The following is a 23,572-nucleotide window of genomic DNA, read 5'->3' on the forward strand; positions in this document are numbered from 1 at the left end:
CACACACACACACACACACACACACACACACACACACACACACACACACACACACATAGTGTGTCATCACTTCCAAATAAGAATTTTCCCCATTGTGGTTTTGATATATCACTGGTCAGCATAAAAAGTTAAATAGGAATTTGGGGGGAGTTTTGTGAAAGTCTCAGATAACACATGAAAACCAGCAGATGACACAGAACTTATAAGCAAATAGCCCAAATTTTACAATAAAGTACTGTAAATATACCGCATAAAAGAAAAAAAATCAGATTTCTTCTGTGGTTCAAAGGGAGGGCTAAAAAGTTTTATGTAATTTTTTCCAGATACAAGGGTGCTGTGCCCCTAACCTCTGCAATATGGAAAGGATAACTGTGTGTGTCTGTGTAGAAACACACACGCATGCACACATATGTGCATATATGTATGTGTGTATATGCCCATGTATATGTATGTATACATATCTATGTGTATATATATACAGACATACCCACATATATGCATATACATATATTTTTAAATTAAAAATCCAAATCATTGCTTCTTCTGGTAAGCCATAGAACTGACACCATCACATGCCTGATTAGAAGAGAAAAAAGATGAGGTATTCTTCCAAAAAACACAAGCTGCTCTGGTCCTCAGCCATGAAGACTTACTAGTATCAAAATATCATATCTCTTCAGTCCCTGAAGCCTCATTTATATAGATACATGCTGCTGGTCATAGTAGCAAATCATATTGTAAGAGTGTGTTGCAGAGGTGTCCACTGAGTGTATGATTGCTCTTCTGGGAACGTGTTCATCAGATTCTTGATGTGGAATAAATGCATATTGCTACCACCCTCCTAGGAATGCTGTCTTCTACTATAAGAATATAAGCTTCTAAAGGGGGGGGGGACTCTATATTTTGAAAATTTTATGAAGCAGTTGTCTATTTCGAGTCCTGTAACAATTCTTAGTGACCATAATTTTTCAGAGACTTAGCTGATGTGAAGGCTTTCACATGGTTAGAGCATAGCCCAGGGGTGGGGAATTTGCAACCTGGAGGCCAAATGGGGCCTTTTAAATCCTTGGGTGCAGCCTTTTAATTGAGTACAAGTTTTACAGGACAAGTGCTTTTATTAAGGGTACTTGTTTTTTGAAGTTTGGCTTTAGTCAAAGGGCCACACTTGAAGACCTAGAAGGCCACAGGTTCCCCACCCCTGGCATAGTTGCTTGGAAGAGCAATTATGCCACTAAGCCCCAAGAATCAGAAATAATAATCATGGGCAAAAGTTCTGGAAGGTTAGTTTAGACTTGATGTCGGGGGCGGGAAACAAAGTAATTTACAACAATGACATATGTCCAAAACTACACTGAGATACTTTGGGAGATGGTGAGCTCCCATTCGATAAAGACTATTTGTTGGGTATGTTATAAAGGGGATTCTTTTTTAAGTGGGGTTGGACAAAGCTCAACTCTGAGGTACCTTCAATCTCTGTGATTTCATGACTCTCTAAGATGATGAATGAAAAGAATCCTTAAACTGAAAGGAAATAAACATACTTTTTCCAACTGTATCTGCTTGATTTGAAATAAAACGTTAAAAGCCCTGCTGGATTGCTTGATTTCCATACATAATGGCAATGATAGATTAAACTTTACAATATTTTAAATTAATTGATTTCTTTTTAGTTTTCAACATTCACTTCCATAAGATTTTGAGTTCTAAATTTTCTTCCCCCAACCGAAGACAACATGCAATCTGATATAGGTACCTATACATTTGTATTAAACATATTTTCACATCATTCAAGTTGTAAAGAAGAATTAGAACCAATTGGAGAAACCACAAGAAAGAAGAAACAGACAGAGAGAGAGAGAGAGAGAGAGAGAGAGAGAGAGAGAGAGAGAGAGAGAGCAAATAGTATGTTTTAATCTACATTTTGATACCATAGCTCTTTCTCCGGATGTGGATAGTATTTTCCATCATGAGTCTTTAGGAGTTGTCTTAGATCCTTGATTTGCTGAGAAGAGTTAAGTCTATCAAAGCTAATCATCACACAATGTTGCTGTTACTGTGCACAGTATTCTCCTGTTTCTGTTCTCTTCACTTAGCATCAGTTCATGTAAGTCTTTCCAGATTTTTCTGAAGTCCACCTGTTCATCATTTCTTATAGCACAATAGTATTCCATTACATTCATATGCCACAACTTGTTCAGTCATTTCCCAATTGATGGCCATCCCCTCAACTTCCAAGTCTTGGCCACCACAAAAAGAGTGACTATAAACATTTTTATATATGTGGGTCCTTTTCCCATTTTTATGGTTGCTTTGAGATATAGACCTAGACGTAGTATTGCTGGGTAAAAGAGTCTGCACAGTTTTATAGTCCTTTGGGCATAGTTCCAAATAATTCTCCAGAATGGCTGGATCAGTTCACAACTCTACCAACAATGCATTAGTTTTCCAATTTTCCCACATCTTCTCCAACATTTATCATTTTCCTGTTTTGTCATGTCAGCACAATGTGATGGGTGTGATGTGGTATCTCAGAGTTGTTTTGATTTGCATTTCTCTAGTCAATAATGATTTAGAGCATTTTTATATGACTATATATAGCTTTTTTTTTCATCTGAAAACTACCTTTGACCACTCATCAGTTGGGGAATGTCTTGTATTCTTATAAATTTTACTTAGTTCTCTATATATTTTAGAAATGAGGCCTTTATCAGAGACATTTGTTATAGAAATTATTTCCCAGATTTTTGCTTCCCTTCTAATCTTGGTTGCATTGACTTTGTTCACGCAAAAACTTTTCAATTTAACGTAATAAAATTATCCATTTTGTATTTCAGAATGTTCTCTATCTCTTGTTTGGTCATAAATTCTTTCATTCTTTATAATTTACAGGTAAACTATTCCCTACTCTCCTAATTTGCTTAGAGTATCAGCCTTTATATCTAAATTGTGTATCCATTTTGACTTTATCTTGGTATACGGTGTAATATGTTAAACCTTACCATTTTTATCCTTCAAGAGCTGTATTTAACTTCATGAAATTCCATTACTCTTCCCCTTCCTAACATTGAGCACAGTGCCTGGAACATGGTAGGTGCTTAATAAATGCATATTGACTGACTGACAGGTATCTTTCTATCTCTCAGGTACTCCTATGTTAAATTCATAAGGAAAGCAGGGACTTAGCTCATGGAGTGTTGAATTATAAGATGTAATGCATATAATGGAGTGTTGAATTGTAAGATACAATGAATTCATTTCTTTAACCAAGCAAATTCCTCACTTTTGTTCAAGACTACTTTTGAAACTCTAGTATATAGATTTCTCAGGGAAATGACTCCTTTGGACCGCAAGTCTTAGGTGAATGAAGAGTTGGGGTCTTTTTTTTTCCTTTGGGGAGGTACAGGAGCAAATATTGTTTTTCCTTCATTCTTGAAGACGACCATGACATCAGGTAGGTGAGGCCATGACATGCAAGTGGATTGAATTTAAGTGAGGGCGGAGTGTGCAATGACTAGCCTCACTTTCTCCTCTGGTGTCATTTGGGTCCAGTGGTGAGATATAGATCAGGACGACTGGAGATGGTCCTGAATGCAGGGAGGAACAAATGAGAGCCTTTCTGAAACACCCCCCTGATCTGCACCTACTATTCCTTACTTCCTTGTTAGCTATTCCATCCTCTTCCCCTGTCATTTTATTCTTTTGCTATATGTCTCTGTTGCCAACCTTCTTTCAAACTCTCCCACATACCCTGCCACACACAAAAGGCCCACCAACCTGGCAAACAAAAGCAACCAGCCTAAGTGACAAAAGAATAAGATGGCCTAGTCAGGTTTTTGACATCATCGTGAGGAGTTGAAGAAATAGTGATGGGAATCACTCTGTTTCTCTTGCCTTTTCCTGTCATCTCAAGCCCAAATGGGTTAGGTTGTAACGATTTTACTACTAGAATGATGATTAATGTGTGTAAAAAGAGGAGAATTTTAATCATTTCAATTTAAGCCACTTGAATAATTTTTCTAAATTTTTGAAAGGAAGCTGTCATCAGAAGGAATTTGAAGACTTTAAGTGTTCCAAGAAACCCATTTCATCCCCTGACTCCAAGCATGTCTGACTACCAAAAGAAAACGCTTTTGTTTAGCTACAAATTAATATGTAACCATAAATTGTTATTATCATGATTTTGTTTAGACATGTGTCTTCACTGGTGTGGGAAATCCCAGGTGAAGAATTTTCTCTGTCCTAAATTAAATCAGCAACTCTTATTCCATTTATAATCTTAGAGAGTTTCCTGATGCCCTAAGTGACTTCTGCAGGCTTACATAGCTGGTATATGTCAGAGGCTGAGCATGAACCTAGGTCTTCTCTCTCTCCTCTCCTTTCTTTCCCCACCCTCTCAGCTGAGAACCTGGTCTCATATTGCACAAAAAAATTGAGGGCGATTACCAAGAGCTTGTTGTTCTGCCTTCCCCTCATCTTGTATCACTAAGTCTGCCACTATTTCCTCCTTCACCTCTGTCTGGTGTAAAGAGGTGGGCCTTTTCTTTGCCAAAGTAAACTCGTCTACATGTACAAGTGATCCCATTCTAGCCTGTTTTTCACAGCAGATTGCCCCCTTAATTATTCCCACCCTCTCACTAATCTTCAGTTCCTCCTTATCTACTGGCTGCTTCCACACTACCTAAAAACACACTTGTCTCTCCAATTCTCAACCCTCTTCATTTGGTCTATCCATTCTCAGTAGCTATAAATCTAGATCTACACTTACATCTATACACACATATACATACATACACACATACATATACATACACAAATATACATATGCATGTATAGATCATGCATATATATGTGTGTATTTACACACACACATCCTGTAAATCCTTTTGTGGCTGAACTCCTTGATAAAGCTGACTACAGTCAGAACCTCATGAAACTACTCTCCATAGTAACCTGTATATCTTAATTGCCAAGTCTCGTGGCTTTTTCTTCGGGGGCAGGTGGTTCAGTGAATGGAATGCCAAGTCATAAAGTCAGGAAGACTCATCTTCATGAGTTCAAATCAGGCCTCAGACATTTATTATCTATATGACCCTGGGCAAGTTATTTAACCTTCCTTGCCTCAGTTTTCTCATTTGTAAAATGAGCTGGAGAAAGAAATAGCAAACCACTCCAGTATCTTTGCCAAGAAAACCCCAAATGGGGTCACAAAGACTTGGACGTGACTGAACAACACAAAATTAAATGACCTTTTCTCAGTCCTTATGCTTCTTTTCTCTGCAGCCTTTGACATTGTGTGATCACCCTCTTCTCTTTGACATTCTTTTCTTACTAGGTTTTTTGACATCCTTCTCTCCTGGTTCTCCTCCCTGATGATTCATTCTCAGATTCCTCTGTTGGATGTTCATGAATATCATACTTGTGGCCCCCAAGACTCTGTCTTGGGCCCTATTCTCTTTTCCCTTTAAATTGTCTTGTTTGGTGATTCCTTTGCTCTGACACTGCCACTATCCTGGAGCAGTCACTTGTCACCTCATACCTAGGCTATGGCAATAACCTGACTGGTCTCCTTGCCTCAGATCTCTCCCCAGTCCCATCCATCATCTAATCAGCTGCCAAACTGATACTCCAAAAACACAGTTTTGAACACCCTTTTAGTCAATAAACCTCAGTGGCCTTGTATTACCTTCAGGACCAAAATACCCTGTTTGGTTTTTTAAACTCTATTCAATTACTCACTTTCTAATTTTCTAGTCTTAGTCTTTATCCCTTTGCAATATTCTGTGATCTAATGGTTTGTTAGTCTGCAAATGTTACACATTCTTAGAGCTGTCTTCTTAATGTACACAATATGCCTTAAACAAGTACTACATGCCAGTTCAAATCCAGCCTCATACACATACTAGCTGTGAGATCCTGGGCAAGTCATATAACCCTGTTTGTCTCAGTTTTACAGAGGTCTTTCCTGGCCCCCTAAAATGCCAAATACTCCCCACTGAGTTCCTGTATATAACCTGTAAACACATTGTGTGTTGTCTCTCCCATTAAAGTAGAAGCTCCTTGAGGGCAGGGATTCTCCTGCCTTTGTGTCCCCAGCTCTTAGTGCAGATGACTGGCATATACTAAGTGAATAATATTTGTTGCCTTCCTAACTCTGAATTCATCTTCTTATTCACTGTACCATAGTAACTCAGAATAAATGTGATAGCACTATTAATAAATCACACTTCAATTCAGAAAGCATTTATTAATTCGCTACTATGTTCAAGGAACAATGTTAATTGTTACAGATGCAAAGGTCAAAATATAAAAGAATTCCTGAGCACAGGAAGCCTATATTTACCCTTCTCCCTGGTTCTTTCGCCCACCTGCCAGTAGTAACTTTTGTGTATTGAATTCATATTTACTTTTCTGTTTCTGTGTTTCACTCAATAGAATATAAGCTCCTTGAGGGCAGAGACTTTGATTTTTTTCTCTTTATAATACTATGACAGGCACATTTTTGTTGTTGTTTAGTCATTTTTCAGTCATTTCTAACTCTTCATGAGCCCATTTGGGTTTTTCTTGGCAAAGATACTGGAGTGGTTTGCTATTTCCTTCTCCTGCTTGTTTTACAGATGAGGAAACTGAGGCAAACAGGGTTATATGACTTGCCCAGGATCTCACAGCTAGTATGTGTATGAGTCTGGTTGAACTGGCATGTAGTACTTCCTTAATGCATATTGTGTACATTAAGAAGACAGCTCTAAGAATGTGTAACACTTGCAGACTAACAAACCATTTGCCTCAGAACAGGCCTGTAAAGTAGGTAAGGCAAGTAGCAACCTTCTCCTTATTCCCAGCTGAGGTGATTACCTGGTCATGAAACTAGTAAATGTTGGTATGGGGCTCGTGATCATGTCTACTATTTCCAAATTCTGGCCTATACTCTGCCATTTCTACATCTTGTTAAACCTACTAAGGATTGGGGAATGTTCAAAGTTTTACTATCACTGGATTTAAAAATATGTAATAATGCACATAGCAATTATATTTCATGAATGCTGGAAAATTACAAGGTCATAGTGTTCCATAGCTAAGGAGCAATGAGATAAAGTACAAATTAGCAGGTGATTGGAAATGCATTAGAATCCTATATTTATATCTTCTTGGATGCTATTTAAAATTAAACAGCTAATTATGATATGAATACAAATGAAAGGTTTATTGCCTCATTACAAAAATGTTTACATTTTTGCAAAGGAACCTCATTGAAAGGGCTTTCTGTTCATTTTCCCTGTGTCTAGGATACCTAACATCTCTGATATCTTGTAAATATAAATGATGAGTTATAAAACATTGAAATCATTATGATTACAATTACAGAAGATACACTATTTCCAGCATTTTAGAATCGTCTTGACTAATTAATTAAATTAAATCAGACTAATTCCGCAATCATATATTCAGTCATTTTTTTGTGATGCTGTGCTAGGTGTTGAAAATAGGCCCATTCTATTTTTAAACACTTATATTGCCCCTACTACACATATATACATATAATATACAATATACTATCTAGCTAGACTAGCTGTTATTACTTTTATTTGCAGGGGTGAAAATGTAAGATGATTAGAAAGATATGAAAAGTCCAGTTTAGAACTTTAAAAGTCATAGATTTGATGTTTTGTGGCATTTAAAATAGTTTGAGAGACATAATTTCTGGGTAATTTAATCATTTTATTAATTATGCCAGCATTTTAATTTTAAAATGATCATTTGGTCATCTCTTTCTTAGAACAAAGACAATCATGGTGATACGTTCATGCCCATTTGAAGAAGGGTATTTTCAAGGGTGGCAATCAACTCTGATTAGTTAACAATTAATGAGAATATTACAGTGAGGGGCTTGAATCCATTCAAATGAACTTTGATTATGCCATTTACTTCTAATTTATCCCAAGCCTTGGGTAATCTATTCAAAGAATTTGTCCCCTCTTGGGTGGGGTCTGAACAAGATTGTTAGGAGAGTTAGTCCAGTTTCATTATCCATAATGTCATTTAAGAGACTGAATTTTTGAATCCAGGGTTTTAGAAAAAGGGAAGAACTCTGGATCTCCCCAAATTGTTGGTTATTAATCATTGCTCTCTGTTTAATACTGGAGGCGATAAGGAGCCAATGAAATTTATTGAGTATTCATTCATCAGGTCACCTGTGCTTTAGAAAGATCAATTCTTTAGCTGAATGAAAGATAGACTGGGTTGGGGAAGAGACTTGAGCCAGGAAGACAAAACATAAGGCTATTGCAAAAATCCAGGCATGATGTGATGAGGGCCTAAATGAGAGAGGTGACAATGAGAGGAAAGAAGGAAAGATGCAAAAGATTGCAGGGTGGAGTGACAGTGAGGAGTCGGGGATGACAACTACACTGTGGGTCTGTGTAACTGGGAGGATGGTGGTGCCCTTGGCAATAATAGTTAAGATTAAAAGAGGTGATTGGAGGAGAGGGACATAGAGTTCAGTCTTGAACATGTTGCATTTAAGGACATCCAGTTTGATATGTCCAAGAGATAGTTGATTTAGATGTAATCCAAATTCTGAAAATGTAGTCACTCTTGACTGGTTATACATGTAGATAGAATTGGTAGATGATCCATAATGAAAATTGTCTGAATTTGAAAGACATATGAATGTTGCAGGTTTACTTTCATAATAATTGTATTAAATGGATGTTAAAATAAGTGTATGTCCCCTGAACTTATTTCTACTGACAGCATAGATAGTCCAAAATTGGAAGGGAGCACACACTTCAATCAAAATAATTGCAGCAGATGTCTGAGTCAATTACTGTCAAGGTATAATATTCACACTTGGGTAACTGAAAGTTTTTCATTCATTCAAGCAATATTTATTGATTGAAGATTTATGCTGAGCAAAGCACTGAACTAGACATTGTAGGGATACAGAGAAATAGAAGATGAGGTACTGCCCGGAAGGAGGTGACAATCTCATTGGAGAGATAAGACACCACACATTAAGCATCAAATGACAAAATGAGGCCATGCCAAATGAATAAAGAGTCACTGACAATAGGTCAATCCTCCCTTTGGGAAGAAAAATTATTGTTCATTTTGAATCTTCTACCTACAAGGTACTCTTTCATACACTGGGAGAAGAATCCTGATACAGATATAGACATAGACATAGACAGATGACTTCTTGGTGACCTGGAGACATGAATGTTCCTCTGCAATGTAAGCCATACTTCTTACCATTGAGATTAGGTTTAATTTTCTGTGTTCAGAGCATATGCACACTTGGTACTAGGAAGTGTCCACTACATTGGCATTTTCAGTGTCTAGTAAGAAATGAATGAGCCATTGAACTTGACTTGCTCTTCCAGGCTGGTAATGAGCCATCAGCAAAGGGCAGCTTAACCACCGAACAAATCTCTTAACTCCCTTGTTATTTCTCTGGGAAGTTTAATGCAACCTCTATCAAAAATTGATGCAAAATAACACTTCCTGACTGGAAGTGGGGAAAATAGTTGCATTAATGGTTTCACAGGATGGATTGGGTTTTTCATTTATTTTCTTTTTTCAGTCAGTATCTAATAAAATGATATTTAAAAACCCCAACCTAATATTTGCGTGCTGTACTCTGAATGAAAAGTCAATTTTGTCATTCAGTTCATAAATTGTTTTAATGGTTTTATTTAGGGAAATCACAAGAATTTTTATCCAGTATTTTCTTACCTTCATCTCAGGCAATGGTAAATGTTAACCTGGACAGGCCATTAGAATTCATTTATTTTTAAAAATAATTTTAATGAATATATCTCTGATAAAGATGAATGACCCATAGCTCATGCTTTGGATCCTTTCCTAATTTTAGGGAGAGTCTTTCGGGTCAATTCATTACCATTGAATCAATTGTTCTCTAATGAGTTGGTTCAAAACGACAAATTTGTACATATATGTTTCACTTTAATGTTAAATAGAAGTTAAAGATAAGGTGATAGCCCCTGATCTTGTACATGGGAACAATATCAAGGATAGCCTAGAAAAACAATGCCAGAAGATACAGACTAAGGTCAAAATAAATTTGACAGGGGCAGCTAGATGGCACAGTGAGTAAAGCACTGGCCCCAGAGTCAGGAGGACCTGAGTTCGTTTCCAGCCTAAGAAACTTCACACACACACACATACACACACACACACACACACACACACACACACACAAACTAGCCGTGTAACCTTGGGCAAGTTACTTAACCCCAATTGCCCTCCAAAAGGAAAAAAAAATAATTGTGACAGTTATATTTATGTATTCTTAAAAACAAGTCTGTAGATAATGGGCATGTATGTGTGAGACATTAGACATCTCTATTTTCTATATTTGTGGTGAGTAGGTTGATGATTTCAAAGATGAAGGTAATTCCCATTGTGGAAATTCCCTTCACCAATGCAAACAAGCAATTTCTGTATAACTTCTGGTCCTAAGAGGGTTACCTAAGGGCAATGAGAGATTTAGTGACATCTCTGTGGTGACATGAGTAGCATATGTGAAATACAGGACTTGAACCTAAATCTTCTGGATTCCACCCTGTCCCTTACCACTCCACATGTATCTCCATAACATTTCTCACAGCCATAATCTTTTCTCTCTACACACACACACACACACACACACACACACACACACACACCACACACCACACACCCCTTCAGCCTCTTCCTAGTTCTTAAAAGATGTCTGTAAAAGCTTTTCCCCCCACTCTCCAAATTAGTAAAATTTTAGCATATGAATTCATTCATTCTTTGTAGATTTCATACTCAGCTGCTAACATTCCCCTCTGCTGATTTGTGAAGAAATGCATCAGTAAACTCCACATAAAACAATCTGTGATTCATGAATCCCGAGATGAAAATAATAGTGCCACTATATGTTGTTTTACCTGCCCTTTAAAAAGAAATTTGTGGCTTCGAAAATGGACTTATCTGCATGAAGTTTTCATAAATAGAGAACTGCTGAGTTCTTTGCTGAATAAAGTCCTGAATCCTTTGTGATATTGAGGAGTCATGTTAATGTGTTAGAGTATTTACTCCAAATTGTTACTAAGTTCCTTAATGGTGGGCTAGGCAACGACTTTATTATTATATTGGCCTAAGTTATTCCTTGTGTCAATAGGGCATGTGTAAATATTACACAGATCATAGTTGATAAAACTAATTTACCAGTTTTTGGTGTTTCTAGATGTGACCCCAATTTAGAATTTTGATATTTAAGGTAGGAGGTGAGGAGAGAAGAAAATATCCCTAGTATCCCCTTCTCATATGTGTGTATACATACATTATATGTATGTGTGTGAGCATGTATGTATATTTATTATTTATATTTATATATAATTTATATTTTTATATATATTTACTACCACAATGAAAAATAAGTTAGGCTTTAAATATTTAATCACATAGCTTATTTGGAAGCCGCCTAGCCCCAAGATTTGTCAGCTATCCAATCTTTTTATTGCACTGTTGTTAACGAAGTGTGCTTTTCAAATGGCACATTCAGTAGATAGTACCAATAATAAATTTCTTTACATGCAGTTACTCAGAATGCTCAATTAACTTGAGTTTTTGGTATAATAATAATAATATATTAAAAGCAATTTGCAAATCTCAAAGCTCTACATAAATATTAATTATCACTAATAGTAGCTAGCATTTATAGAGCACTTTAAGGGCCACAAAGTACTTTAAATATATTATCACATTTAATCCTTATAACAAATCTGTGAAGCACAATTGTTTTTTGGGAGAGAGTCAAATTATAATTAAACAAAGTCATTGTATAGTAACTGACATGTCATAGATGTTTAATAATTTATTGATTGAATGCTACCAGCAATTAAGCAGTTTAGTCCATGAGGGAACATGAATATGCAGATTCTATCCAATTACATATAATTTCTATTATTTACAGTGTTATGTACTGGAAAATGAAGTTCAGAATGAGATATTTGAGACACTATATGATCTTAAAGTATCCAAGAGAAAAAATAGACAGCCATGTTCAGTGTATTCTTCTAATTAATGAAGGATTAGAGATAAGAGCTGAAATGAATCTTGGAGGTCACCTAATAAAAATCCCTTGTTTCTGGAGGTTATTTTTCATGATGAGGAAACTGAGGCCCAGAGAAGTTAAGTGATTTGTCCAGGGTTTCCTAGATAGCAGTAGCCAAGACAGGATTCATATCAGGTCTTCTGACTCCAAAGCCCTTGCTCTCTCTACTGTATCTTGGTGAAAGTGAGAGGAAAATATATATTAAGAGTACTCTATTTAAAAAAAAAGAAAAGACTGATAGTTAATTAGAAAATTAAGATAATACAGCTTCCTGTTCTCTTAAAATTTGTTTGTCAAGGTTTTAATAAAACACTTTTTCATGAAACTAGGGTCATTTTCTTAGTAGCGGTGCTCATCATAATCGTACTAGGAAGAGTAATAGTAGTAATTCACATTTCAAATATTTGCAGCTATTCTTAACCTTAGGTCTGTTAGTCTTGTGTTTTAAAAAATATATATTTCATTAACTCTTTTGTTGTAATTGATTTTCTTGGTATTCCTATGTATTTTTTTTTAATTGTGAGAAAGGTACATAGGCTAGAAGGGGTCAATGATACAATAAAGATTTAAAAAGCACATATTTTAGGCTTTACAACACATTTTTCCTCATAGCAGCCTATTTCAACATACTATTCAAAAAATCATATTTCTTCTTCCAGAGACCTTTTAAAGAGTGCTATATCTAGGCAAATGTATATTGAACATTTGTATGTATATATCATTCAGTAAAATCTGGTTGTTGTAGTAATATACATATATGTGTATATACATACATTTATAGACATGTGGGTGTGTGTGTATGAGTATATGGCTTGAGAGTATATAAAATATATTGGTGGGTTTCAAATTCAAGCTTGGTTGTCCCAAAATGGAGCAGTTCCTCCCCCTCCCCCAATTGTCTATAGACACTATACCTAGATGGCAATTTGTCATCATGACAGCAGCCAGTAGAACTCTAGGGATTGCTTAGTTTAGCATTAGTCAAGGTTGCAGGGCAAAAATACAGAAGTTCCCTTTTTGCCCAGTTCTCAAATGTTGTCAATAAATGCATACATGCACAAATTAATTTATTCTTTTATTCATTGACTCCTTCAATCAATATTTATTATCCCCTGTTTAGAAATCGGCATGCTACAAAAAAAAAAAGAAATCAGTATGCTTACATGCGAGAGTGGTAGACTAAAACATAAAGTTTAAATGAGATATAATTGCTGCCCTCAGAACTTACAATCTAGTGAATTTTAATACAACTATAAATGGGTACAAAGCAGGAAGTACATATTTCATTCCCATTCACATGAATTTTTTATCAGTACCAACAGACAAGTGAATTGAATGGCAGCATGGCATCATTGAAAGATGTCTAGAGTCAGGAGAGACGCACTTTCAAAGCCTGACTCCAGCACTTCTTGCTAGTGATCTGTGTGCAAGGCACTTGACCTCACTGAATTTCCATGCAGTAGGCAAAGCGATCTCTCTAAAGCACAGATCTAAATGTGTCTCTTCTCTGCTTAAGAAATCTTCCATGTCTCCCTACAGAATTCCCCTTAGCCTGGCATTTAAAGGTCCTCCATAGCACGGCTCCAATGTTCCATCCTTATTTCATATGGCTCTCTTTTACATACTTAGCCAAACTAAAATACTGTGCATTTCCCATTTTTGACATTCCATTTTATACTTCATTGTATTCCTACAGATTTCTCTCCACTAAGAGCTTGAGAAAGCCTCTCCCCTCACCTCTGCCCCCTAAATACTTCTTCTTCCACCATCACATCATATCCTAACTCCTTAGTGAAACCATCCCTGATTCCCAACACCAACCCGCCCATTCTATTGCTCTCTTTCCTTACATTTTTAAAATTATGTTCCTGTTAGAAAGTAGGCTCCTTACATATAGGTATTTCCATTTTTATCTTTGTGTTATCAACACTCAGAAAAATATTTTCTCAATAATAATCCAGTGGATTTATGATCTCATTTGTGTGGATATTTCCTCTTACAATGCAGATCACAAATCAGTCATACATTTCTATCTTGCATGGCTGCCATCCATGTCCTCCCATAACTTTGCTATAAGGAGTCCATCCAGCATTCTGGAGACCTTCCACAAATTCCTTTCCTGTTGCATGGATAGCATAACTTGTATAGATTTTCCATCAGTTGTCACTCTCTCTATTTACCGGACTGACCTGTTGTACTTTCCGTAGTTCTGATGATATTCTTTATTCTGCTTCTGCTTGTGCTACTCCATTTCTATTTGTATAATCATCAACTGTGATTCTCAGAAATTATAATATTCCATAATTCATAGCTATACAACAGCGTTGACAGGATACTTATATTTTAAAAGATAAGCCTTTGTTTCAAGGAGAGGCTTGGAATCATTAAAAAAAAAACTATACAGTTTTGCAAATGCAATTCAGTGTCCTGTTTAAATCTAGATCCAACACTTTATTTGTAGTGCTTGTTGTGTATATGTATTTATATATGTGCATATTTGTATGCTTATCTGTGTGCATATGTGTATGTGCATATCATCACTATATGAACACATGACATATCTACACACGTGTGTCTACGTACAATTCCAAAGCAATTTAAATCACATATATGTGTGTATACACATGTTATATATAAATACATGTATGCATGTTTCTCTATATGTACACAGGAGTGTGTGTATATATACATACATGTGCTCGTGTGTGTATATATGTCAGTTTTAGTGTTAGTATAGTTTTAAACTTTAATCCCTATTAAAGCTTAAAACCACACTAAGACTTTTGGGTCATCACACACAAACATACATATACATATGTAAATGTGTGCATATATACATACATATATGTGTGTGTGATGGGTTATACCAATGAACTATTAATTGAGCCCAGAATTAAACATGGAGAAGAGAGTGGGCTAGATTGTCTTTGGAAAGGCAAGCATGAAATTGCTAGAATTTTTGTTGATGTCCTTTCTTCCATTTCTTTATCTATGTCTCTGTTATTGGCATCAGTAATTTGTTTAAATAGGTCAGGTAGTCTTTTAAATTGTATTATCACATCTTTTTCTATTTTTGATTTCTTTTATTTTTGTATTAATTTTGAAATTTATTCTAGAAAATTGGCGGCCTTCCTGATACATAGACAACTAATTTAGACAATGCTTCCCATATCAGCAAAAAGATGTTTCTCTAATTTTTCATCTTTTGCATCCAATGTAGGCACTTTTTTGGGATTATTTTTATATTGTATTTTGGAAGTATTTATCATGAGTATTGTAATATAAGATGACCAAATGTCCTACACAGTGATATTTCTGGTTGCCTTTTGATGCATAGCCTAACTAATCACATGAGCCAACTTTATTTGCTGGGAACTACACTTCTATTTATTTTGTCATTTGATTTCATAGAGAGAGAATTAAAGATTGATATGATTCCTGTCTAATTCTTTGTCCGATTAATTGTTCATTTGTAGCATATTGTAGTTTATTTTATATGTGCCTATTTATATACATATTTGTGTATATGTATATACAAATTACAACTACATATGAATGCATGCATGACATATATTGACGTTTGATTCTGTGTCCAATTAATTGTTCATCTGTAACATATTGTAGTTTATTATTTATGTGCATATTTATATGCATATTTGTGTATGCGTATGTATATGCAAATTGCAACTATATAAAAATGCATACATGACCTATGTTGACATGCCAAAACAAGCCAAGCTTGAGTGGTCTGGATTCACCTCTTAAGATTTCAAGAGAATCACTTCTGAGAGAGTCAGTAATCCATATAGAAGTGTATCTACCCTGTTAATCTGAATGACTCCAGTAGCTAGTGGGGAGAATGATGAACCTTTTGTATGCCTGCCCTGAAGTAGATTTGCAAAGATAGAATTCATACAGGGCAGACAGAACATGGAGAGTAGATATTGAGTGCAAGTCTAAATAAGTCGAGTAGCTCAAACCATCTATTAAACTCCATTAATTTATTCCCTTTTGGACCAAAGACCTAAGAAACAGCATCCAGTGAATTCATCCCAGAGAGCCTTAATAGATAAACACACTCCAATGACTGATACCCTACCTGGGATAATAAGAGAGCCAGCCAAAATAGGAAGCACTCAAGAATATTCTCATTCTGTTATTGTTATTCATGTCCCACTTTTCAGCTATCTTTTCCTTTTAGTGTCTGTGTAACTTTGATAATGACATGTATAAACACACATGATATTTAAGGAAATCTCTATTAAAATAAAGAAATTAGGAGGACTTGGTGTTATAAAAAGAATTCTATTTATTCCATAGATGTGATATTTGCACATTTATGGATTCCCCTTCTTACAGTGTCATTTTATGTTCCACTCATATAAGAAAGGATCTATAAATATCACTCTGAGTATGGGGAAAGATTATTGATTATGACTCATTCTGAAGACCACACTGAGACTAGAAAATGAATACACAGAATCAAAAATGGTTAGAATCCTCTTGAAAGACATAGCCACATAGATCATGTTTCTTTCATATATTTTACATACAGTCCTCTTGCCCATTTTGCCTACAGCTCAAATCCTGAGTGCTATGTGAAGAGGCATACAAAGAGGCTTATTTTTTGTAAATATGGTATGAGTCCCATTCAGTTTTCTTCTTTTCATACTGTTTCAGAAATAGTGCTGCAGCCTTGGGGGCACAGTCCTCACAGAAATGATAAGCAGGCATTCCCAACTATTTACCCAAAGGTGAATATTAATGAGTCCTACTTCCATTCTTTGCTGGAGATGTAAGAATAGAATAAGGACTATTATCTCTTGTAAATGAGTTCTGCATGTATGCTAACTAGATTGGGCCCCCTGAGAATATACTGAGGTAGGCTGCTAAAGAAATGTTAGGTGACAGAAATAATCCATTTTCTCTTGGTCCTTGTTCTCTAGTGGGTATAATAAAAAAGCATTATGTTATACAGGGGAGAAGTCAAGACATCAGGTATCATGACCTAATCTCTCAAATTAGGTTGAGAGAGGGTAGAAATATGAATTTCAGGAGAGAGCAAGGAGCAGGGAAAGGGGTATAATCATTGTTAGCTCTTTTCAGTGCCAAATGAAAACTATTCATCTTGTGTGTGGATAACTCCCAACAGACCTGAGAGAAACAAGTTTTCACTCAGGCTGTGGCAGTTAGTAAGGAGTCTGACCCCAGTGAAGCTACCACACTGCCTTGAACATAGTCAAATAATAAATGCTTCTGATCTGATCTTTTTACCCATACTCCTTAAATACCTTTCAAACAAGCAGGTATCACTCCATCAAGCAAGGGTAAAGCTGATAACATGTTCATGACATTAGATTTGTGAAATGTAGCCTAATATTATTTACACTCAAATGGAGGCCATGAAATAGCTGAAATCCAAAAGTAGCATCAAAAGGCCCTTTATGAGCAGCAGCAAAATCAGTTATAATGAGCAAATGGTGATATCATGTGAATTTCATTTATGGAAATAATGATTTATGGTGGCAGTTCAGGAGCAAGTCACAGTCCTTGGAAATTATAGAAAGAACTTGTGCTTAGTTATCAAAGTAGATTGTATAAGGAAATGGTAGAAATTGTGCAAGAAATCACTGCAGGCTATAAAAATCTGGGACTTTGGGGGGCAGAGCAAAGATAACAGCATAGAAGCAGGAAAACTCCATAGCTCCCCCCATAACCACCTCAAATACCTATAAAATATGACTCTAAACAAATTTTAGAGCTACAGAACCCACAAAGTGACAGAGAGAAACAAATGTCCCACTGAAGGCATCCTGACAGGTGGACAGGAAGGGTTCATTGCAGCTGGGAGGCAAGCCCAGCTCCATGCGAGCCTGCAGTTTTAGCCCCAAGGTGGCCCCGACCAGCAGACTGCAGGAGAGTGGATCACCACCAGCAGTGGCAGTTTCCAGAATTATCGACCCATAAATGCCAAAGAAAAAGTGAGAAGTCAGTGTAGAACTCTGTTGGAACTGCGGGAACGAAGGAGTGGGCCCATCCCCCGCCCCTGGAGCTAGAAGCGGTGGAGGTGCAGCCGCCATGCAGCCACCCCACTTGGCTGCTTTAGAGCTCCTGGCCTGCAGATAGTAGGTGGGCCAAGTGACCATTCAGAGGGTAATAGCTCTTACTTTAACCTGCCTGGATCTGGATCATGGTCTTGGGTGGTGGTCCTGAGGTGTGTGACCAGTGAGCCAGAGCATGTGGGGGCTGTAGAGATGGTGACCTCCTAATAGCACCGGCAGCTGAGAAAGCCCTACCAATTTGGGGCAAAGCTTTCTCCACCCTGGAAGCAGAGTTCTACTGTGTCAAAAAACTCAAAAGTCAAGCAATTGAGTGGCAACATGAGCTAGCAAAGGAAGCAAAGCAAGCACAGCAGTCAAACTTTAGATTCCTTTTTTGGGGACAAAAAGGATCAAAGCATGGAACAGGAGGAAGACAATGAAATCTGAACTCCTGTACCAAAAGCTTCCAAGAAAAATGTGAATTGGTTACAGGCCATGGAGTAACTCAAGAAGGATTTTGAAAATCAAGTAAGAGAAGTGGAGGAAAAATTGGGAAGAGAAATGAGAATGATTCAAGAAAATCATGAAAAGAGAGTCAACAACCTGACTGAAGAAAATAACACCTTAAAAATAGACTAGCTCAAACAGCAAAAGAGGCCCAAAAAGCCAATGAGGAGAAGAATGCCTTAAAAAGCCAAATTTGACAGATGGAAAAAGAATCTCAAAAACTCACTGAAGAGAATAATTCCTTTAGAATTAGATTGGAGTAAATGGAAGCTAATGACTTTAAGAGAAATCTAGATACTATAAAAGAGATCCAAACAAATGAAAAAAAATAGAAGGCAATGTGAAATATCTCATTGTAAAAAACACTAAAATAGATCCAGGAGAGATAATTTAAAAATTATTGGACTATCTGAAAGCCATGATCAAAAAAAGAACCTAGAAGTCATCCTTCAAGAAATTCTTAAGAAAATTCCCCTGATATTTAAGAACCAGAGGGCAAAATAGAAATTAAAAGAATTCAATGATCACCTCTTGAAAAAGATGCCAAAAAGAAAACTCCTAGGAATATTATAGCCAGGTTCCAGAATTCCCAGATCAAGGAGAAAATATTACAAGCAGACAAGAAGAAACAATTAGAATATTGTGGAAACACAATCAGGATAACACAGAATCTAGCAGCTTCTACATTATGGGATCGAAGGGCTTGGAATATGATATTCCAGAGGTTAAAGGAGCTAGGATTAAAACCAAGAATTCCCTACCCAGCAAAACTGAGTATAATGTTTCAGGGAAAATATGGTCTTTCAATGAATTAGAGGACTTTCAAGCATTCTTGATGAAAAAACCAGAGTTGAATAGAAAATTCGACTTTTGAGTACAAGAAGCAAGAGAAGCATGAGGAAGTAAACAGGGAAAAGAAATCATAAGAAACTGATATCAAAGTTGAACTATTTACATGCTTACATGGAAAAATGATAATTGTAACTTATGAAACTTTTCTCAGTATGAGCATAGTTGAAGGGAATATAAATGTGCATATATACATATATATATACACATATACATGTATATATGTCTATTTAGGAGTGTATATGGGCATATGAATACATGTGTGAATATATATATATATATATATATATATATGTGTGTGTGTGTGTGTGTGTGTGTGTGTACAGGTATACATAGACAGAGGGAACAGGATCAATCGAATAGGAAGGGATGATATTTAAAAGGTGAAATTGAGATGTGAGAGAAGAATATAATGAGAAGAGATGGGGAGAGACAGAATGGCGTACATTATCTCATATAGAAGAGGCAAGGGATAATTGTTACAATGGAGGGGAAGAACAGGAAGGCAAAAGGGAATGGGTCATCCTTACTCTCACTGAATTTGGCTAGGGGAGGGAATGATATACACACTAAACTGATTGTCTTGTCCTACAGGAGAAGAGGGGGCAAGGGGATGAGAGGGGGGATGATGGAGGGCAGGGCAGGTTGGGGAGGGAGGGTAGTTAGAAGCACACACTTTTGAAAATCGACAGGGTAAAAGTAGATAATAGAACAAGTGGGGGCCAGGATAGGATGAAGGGAAATATAGTCATCTTTCACAGTATATCCACTATGGAAATGTTTTGCATAACTACACATACACAAACTATATTGAGTTGCTTAACTTCCCAGTAAGGGTGGGTGACAAGGGGGGAAGGGAAAGAATCTGGAATTCAAAGTTGCAAAATCAAATGTTTAAAAAATTTATTATTATTATTATTTACATGCAACTGGGAAATAAAATATATAGACACTGGGATATGGAGATCCATCTTGCCCTACTGGAAAGTCAGAGGGGGTATGGAGGAGGATATAGGAGAGAGCAGACTAGGGGAGGGGATGTCCAGTGGGATTACTGTTTTGGGATGGTTTGTAAGGGAAAGATGGGTAGAAGATTCGTAACTCAAACTATTGTGGAAATGGAATGATGTAAACTAAAAATAAAAAATAAATAAATAAAAATCTGGGACTTTGCGAAACCAGACCTGACTGTACTTGCATTGTAAATCAAAAAACTGTCTTTCATGGATTGCCAGATGACAAATCTCCATACAACAAATTTAGTATTCAAACGATCCTGAATACCTCCACCAATAAGTTGTTCAGAAATTGTCCCACTTTTACCCACATGATCATTGTATTTTAACAACAATGTGTTCAGTAGATGCCACCAAACTAAACACCCATAAGCTCCAAGCTACAAGGAATGAGAAGATTTCAAAATCTAGAGATCTGTCTAAGTAAATCAAAATCATGGAAGAGAAAGAAGAGTTACATATCTGTTTTGTTCTGTCTACTGCTAGAATTGTACTAAGGATGACTTTAGTAAGCCTATCGGACTTTACATCCTAATATTTTTATTTTATTTTATTCTTAATTTATAACACAGCACAATAAAAAGATGATTGCATATGAAACTGCAAGTATACTTTGCACAACTTGCTACTCCTTTCAAATATACAAAAAATCATCATATGAATTTCTTTTTTTCCCATCCCCCACCACCACCCTAGAGATGGCTACCATTAGACAGAAATAAGTGTGTATATGTATGTGTGTGTATAAATGTAAAATCATTCTGTACATATTTCTATTTTTTCAGTTGTTCTGGATGCAAATAGCATCTTTCTTCCTATGTTCTATATAGCTAATTTGGGTATTAATAATAGTCAAAATAACCTATCTGCTCAAAGTTGTTCTTATAACAATATCATTGTTACTTGTATATGATGTTCTTTTGCTTCTACTCATTTTGTTCTTCATTATTTTATGCAAATTTTTTCATGTTTTTCTTTTTTTAAAGGGCAATTGGGGTTAAGTGACTTGCCCAAGGTAGCTAGTAAGTATTAAGTGTCTGAGACTGGATTTGAGCTCAGGTCCTCCTGACTCCAGGGGCAGTGCTCTATTCACTGTGCCATCTAGCTGCTCCCTTTCCATGTTTTTCTAAGATCATTGATCTCATCATTTTTTTGGAGGGGGGGAAGAAGGCAGGGAAGTTAGGTTTAAGTAACTTGCCCAAGGTTACATGGCTAGTAAGTGTCAGTTGTCTGAGGCCACTTTTGAACTCAGTTCTTCCTGACTCCAGGGCCAGTATTCTCTGTGCTACCCAGCTGCCACAAGCTCATCATTTCTTATAGCACAGTAGTATACCATCACAATTATATATGACAGCTTGTTAAGCCACTTTCAGTAGGTTACAAAAAATCATTTTATTCACTGGTTCAGTGTTCTATAATAGAAGTGTCAAACAAATATCCCAGGGAGGCACACTCTTGAGTATAGCCTAAAATGGATTAAAATTGTTAAAAATACAATAAAATATAGATAATAATGGGGTAGCTAGGTGGCGCAGTGAATAGATCACTGGCCCTGGAGTCAGGAGGACCTGAGTTCAAATCTGGCCTCAGACCCATAACACTAGCCATGTGATCTTGGGCAAGTCACTTAACCCCAATTGCCCTGTCCTCTCGCCTCCAAAAAGCAAAAACAAAAATATATAGATAATACTAATGTGTGGTTTTCTAAATCAATATGTGGCTCATAGCAATCCTTATGTATAGTTTAGTGGTCTCCTCATTTCTATTGAAGTTTGATACCACTGATCTATAAAATTATATTCTATATGAATTATATTACACATATAATTCATATTAAATATGAAAGAAAAAATATCAGGGTAGTAACTCGTCTGAGGATGGTTTAATATCTGAAAACAAAATTTGAATAATAAAAATTAAAATAGAATAAGTGTCCCAAATAAAAATCTGTAGAGTGTTAACAAAATACAAGGTTCTTGACTCAAAAGTCGCTAAAGAAAGATGAACGCTTCCTTTCCAAATAAAAGGAAAAGGATTGACATATGTTCTCAGAGATCTTGATAAACAGATTAAAATGTATATAAATACTTTTAGGGAAAAAAGCAGACCTCACTTCATAAAGCATCAGTAAACACCAACACAGTCATATGTCACAGGAGTTGTCAAATATAACTGCAAGTGGTTTTCCTCCGTACAAAGCTTATGGAATGGCTAAGATCCAAGAATGAAATTAAAATGCACTGTATGGATGACAGCCACATGAACTCTACCAACTATTTGTTGAGAACAAAACACTGAATAAATGAGTAACTCATGGATGTTTATATAAACATGTACTGTGTGATCCAGTGACACTATTGTCCTTTCGGTTCTGCATAGAAGATACTCTGTCTCTTGGATGAATATTTTCATTGACTGACCCCTTGCCAGGAACTGTCTCCCTACTCATCTCCACTCTTGGCTTCCCCTGGCTTCCTTCAAGTCTCAGATAAAGTCCCACCTTCTTCAAGAAGCCTTTCTTTATCTCTTTAATCTAGTGCTTTCTGATTTTTCTTGCATATTCCTTGTTTATGTGATTATTTACATGTTCTTTCTCTCATAAGACTACAAGCTCCTTGAGAGTAGAGTCTCTTTTTTCCTTCATTTTTTTGTACTCCCAGTGTTCAACACAGAGTCTGTAACATAGTAGATATTTAATAAACACTTGTTGACCAAATGACATGCTGACCAGAAACTGAGAGAATCCCTTAAACTGAGAAATTTTATGGTAACAATCTTGGTTTGCATACGGCTTATCTTTAAGGAGCCCAGACTTATTTATCAATTGATGCCCATGACCAACTGTATAAAATATTAATCAGTAAAATTTAAGAAAAAAATTAACAAATTCTCCTAATCTCCAAGCAAGGAAAAACACTAAAAATTTAGAGACTTAGTGGAAGAAGATAAAACCATGTGGGAACAAAATGAATTACATGTCATCCCCAATCCTCTCTATACTCTCACTCTCTCAGTGACCCCATTAATTCCCATAGCTGATTATTTACACATCTAAG

At 36.3% G+C, this 23,572-nt stretch overlaps 1 protein-coding gene across 2 annotated transcripts in view; it reads left to right on the forward strand.

The window, feature by feature from the left end:
- Positions 1-23,572, forward strand: part of PLD5 (phospholipase D family member 5) — a 426,787-nt gene that overhangs the window by 207,208 nt on the left and 196,007 nt on the right. The gene's annotated exons all lie outside the window — the stretch shown is intronic.

The sequence above is a fragment of the Petaurus breviceps genome, unplaced genomic scaffold (genome assembly GCF_028583685.1).
Source record: "Petaurus breviceps papuanus isolate PSGF00001 unplaced genomic scaffold, PetGlider_PUasm1.0 90633, whole genome shotgun sequence".
In the NCBI taxonomy this organism is placed as follows: domain Eukaryota; kingdom Metazoa; phylum Chordata; class Mammalia; order Diprotodontia; family Petauridae; genus Petaurus; species Petaurus breviceps.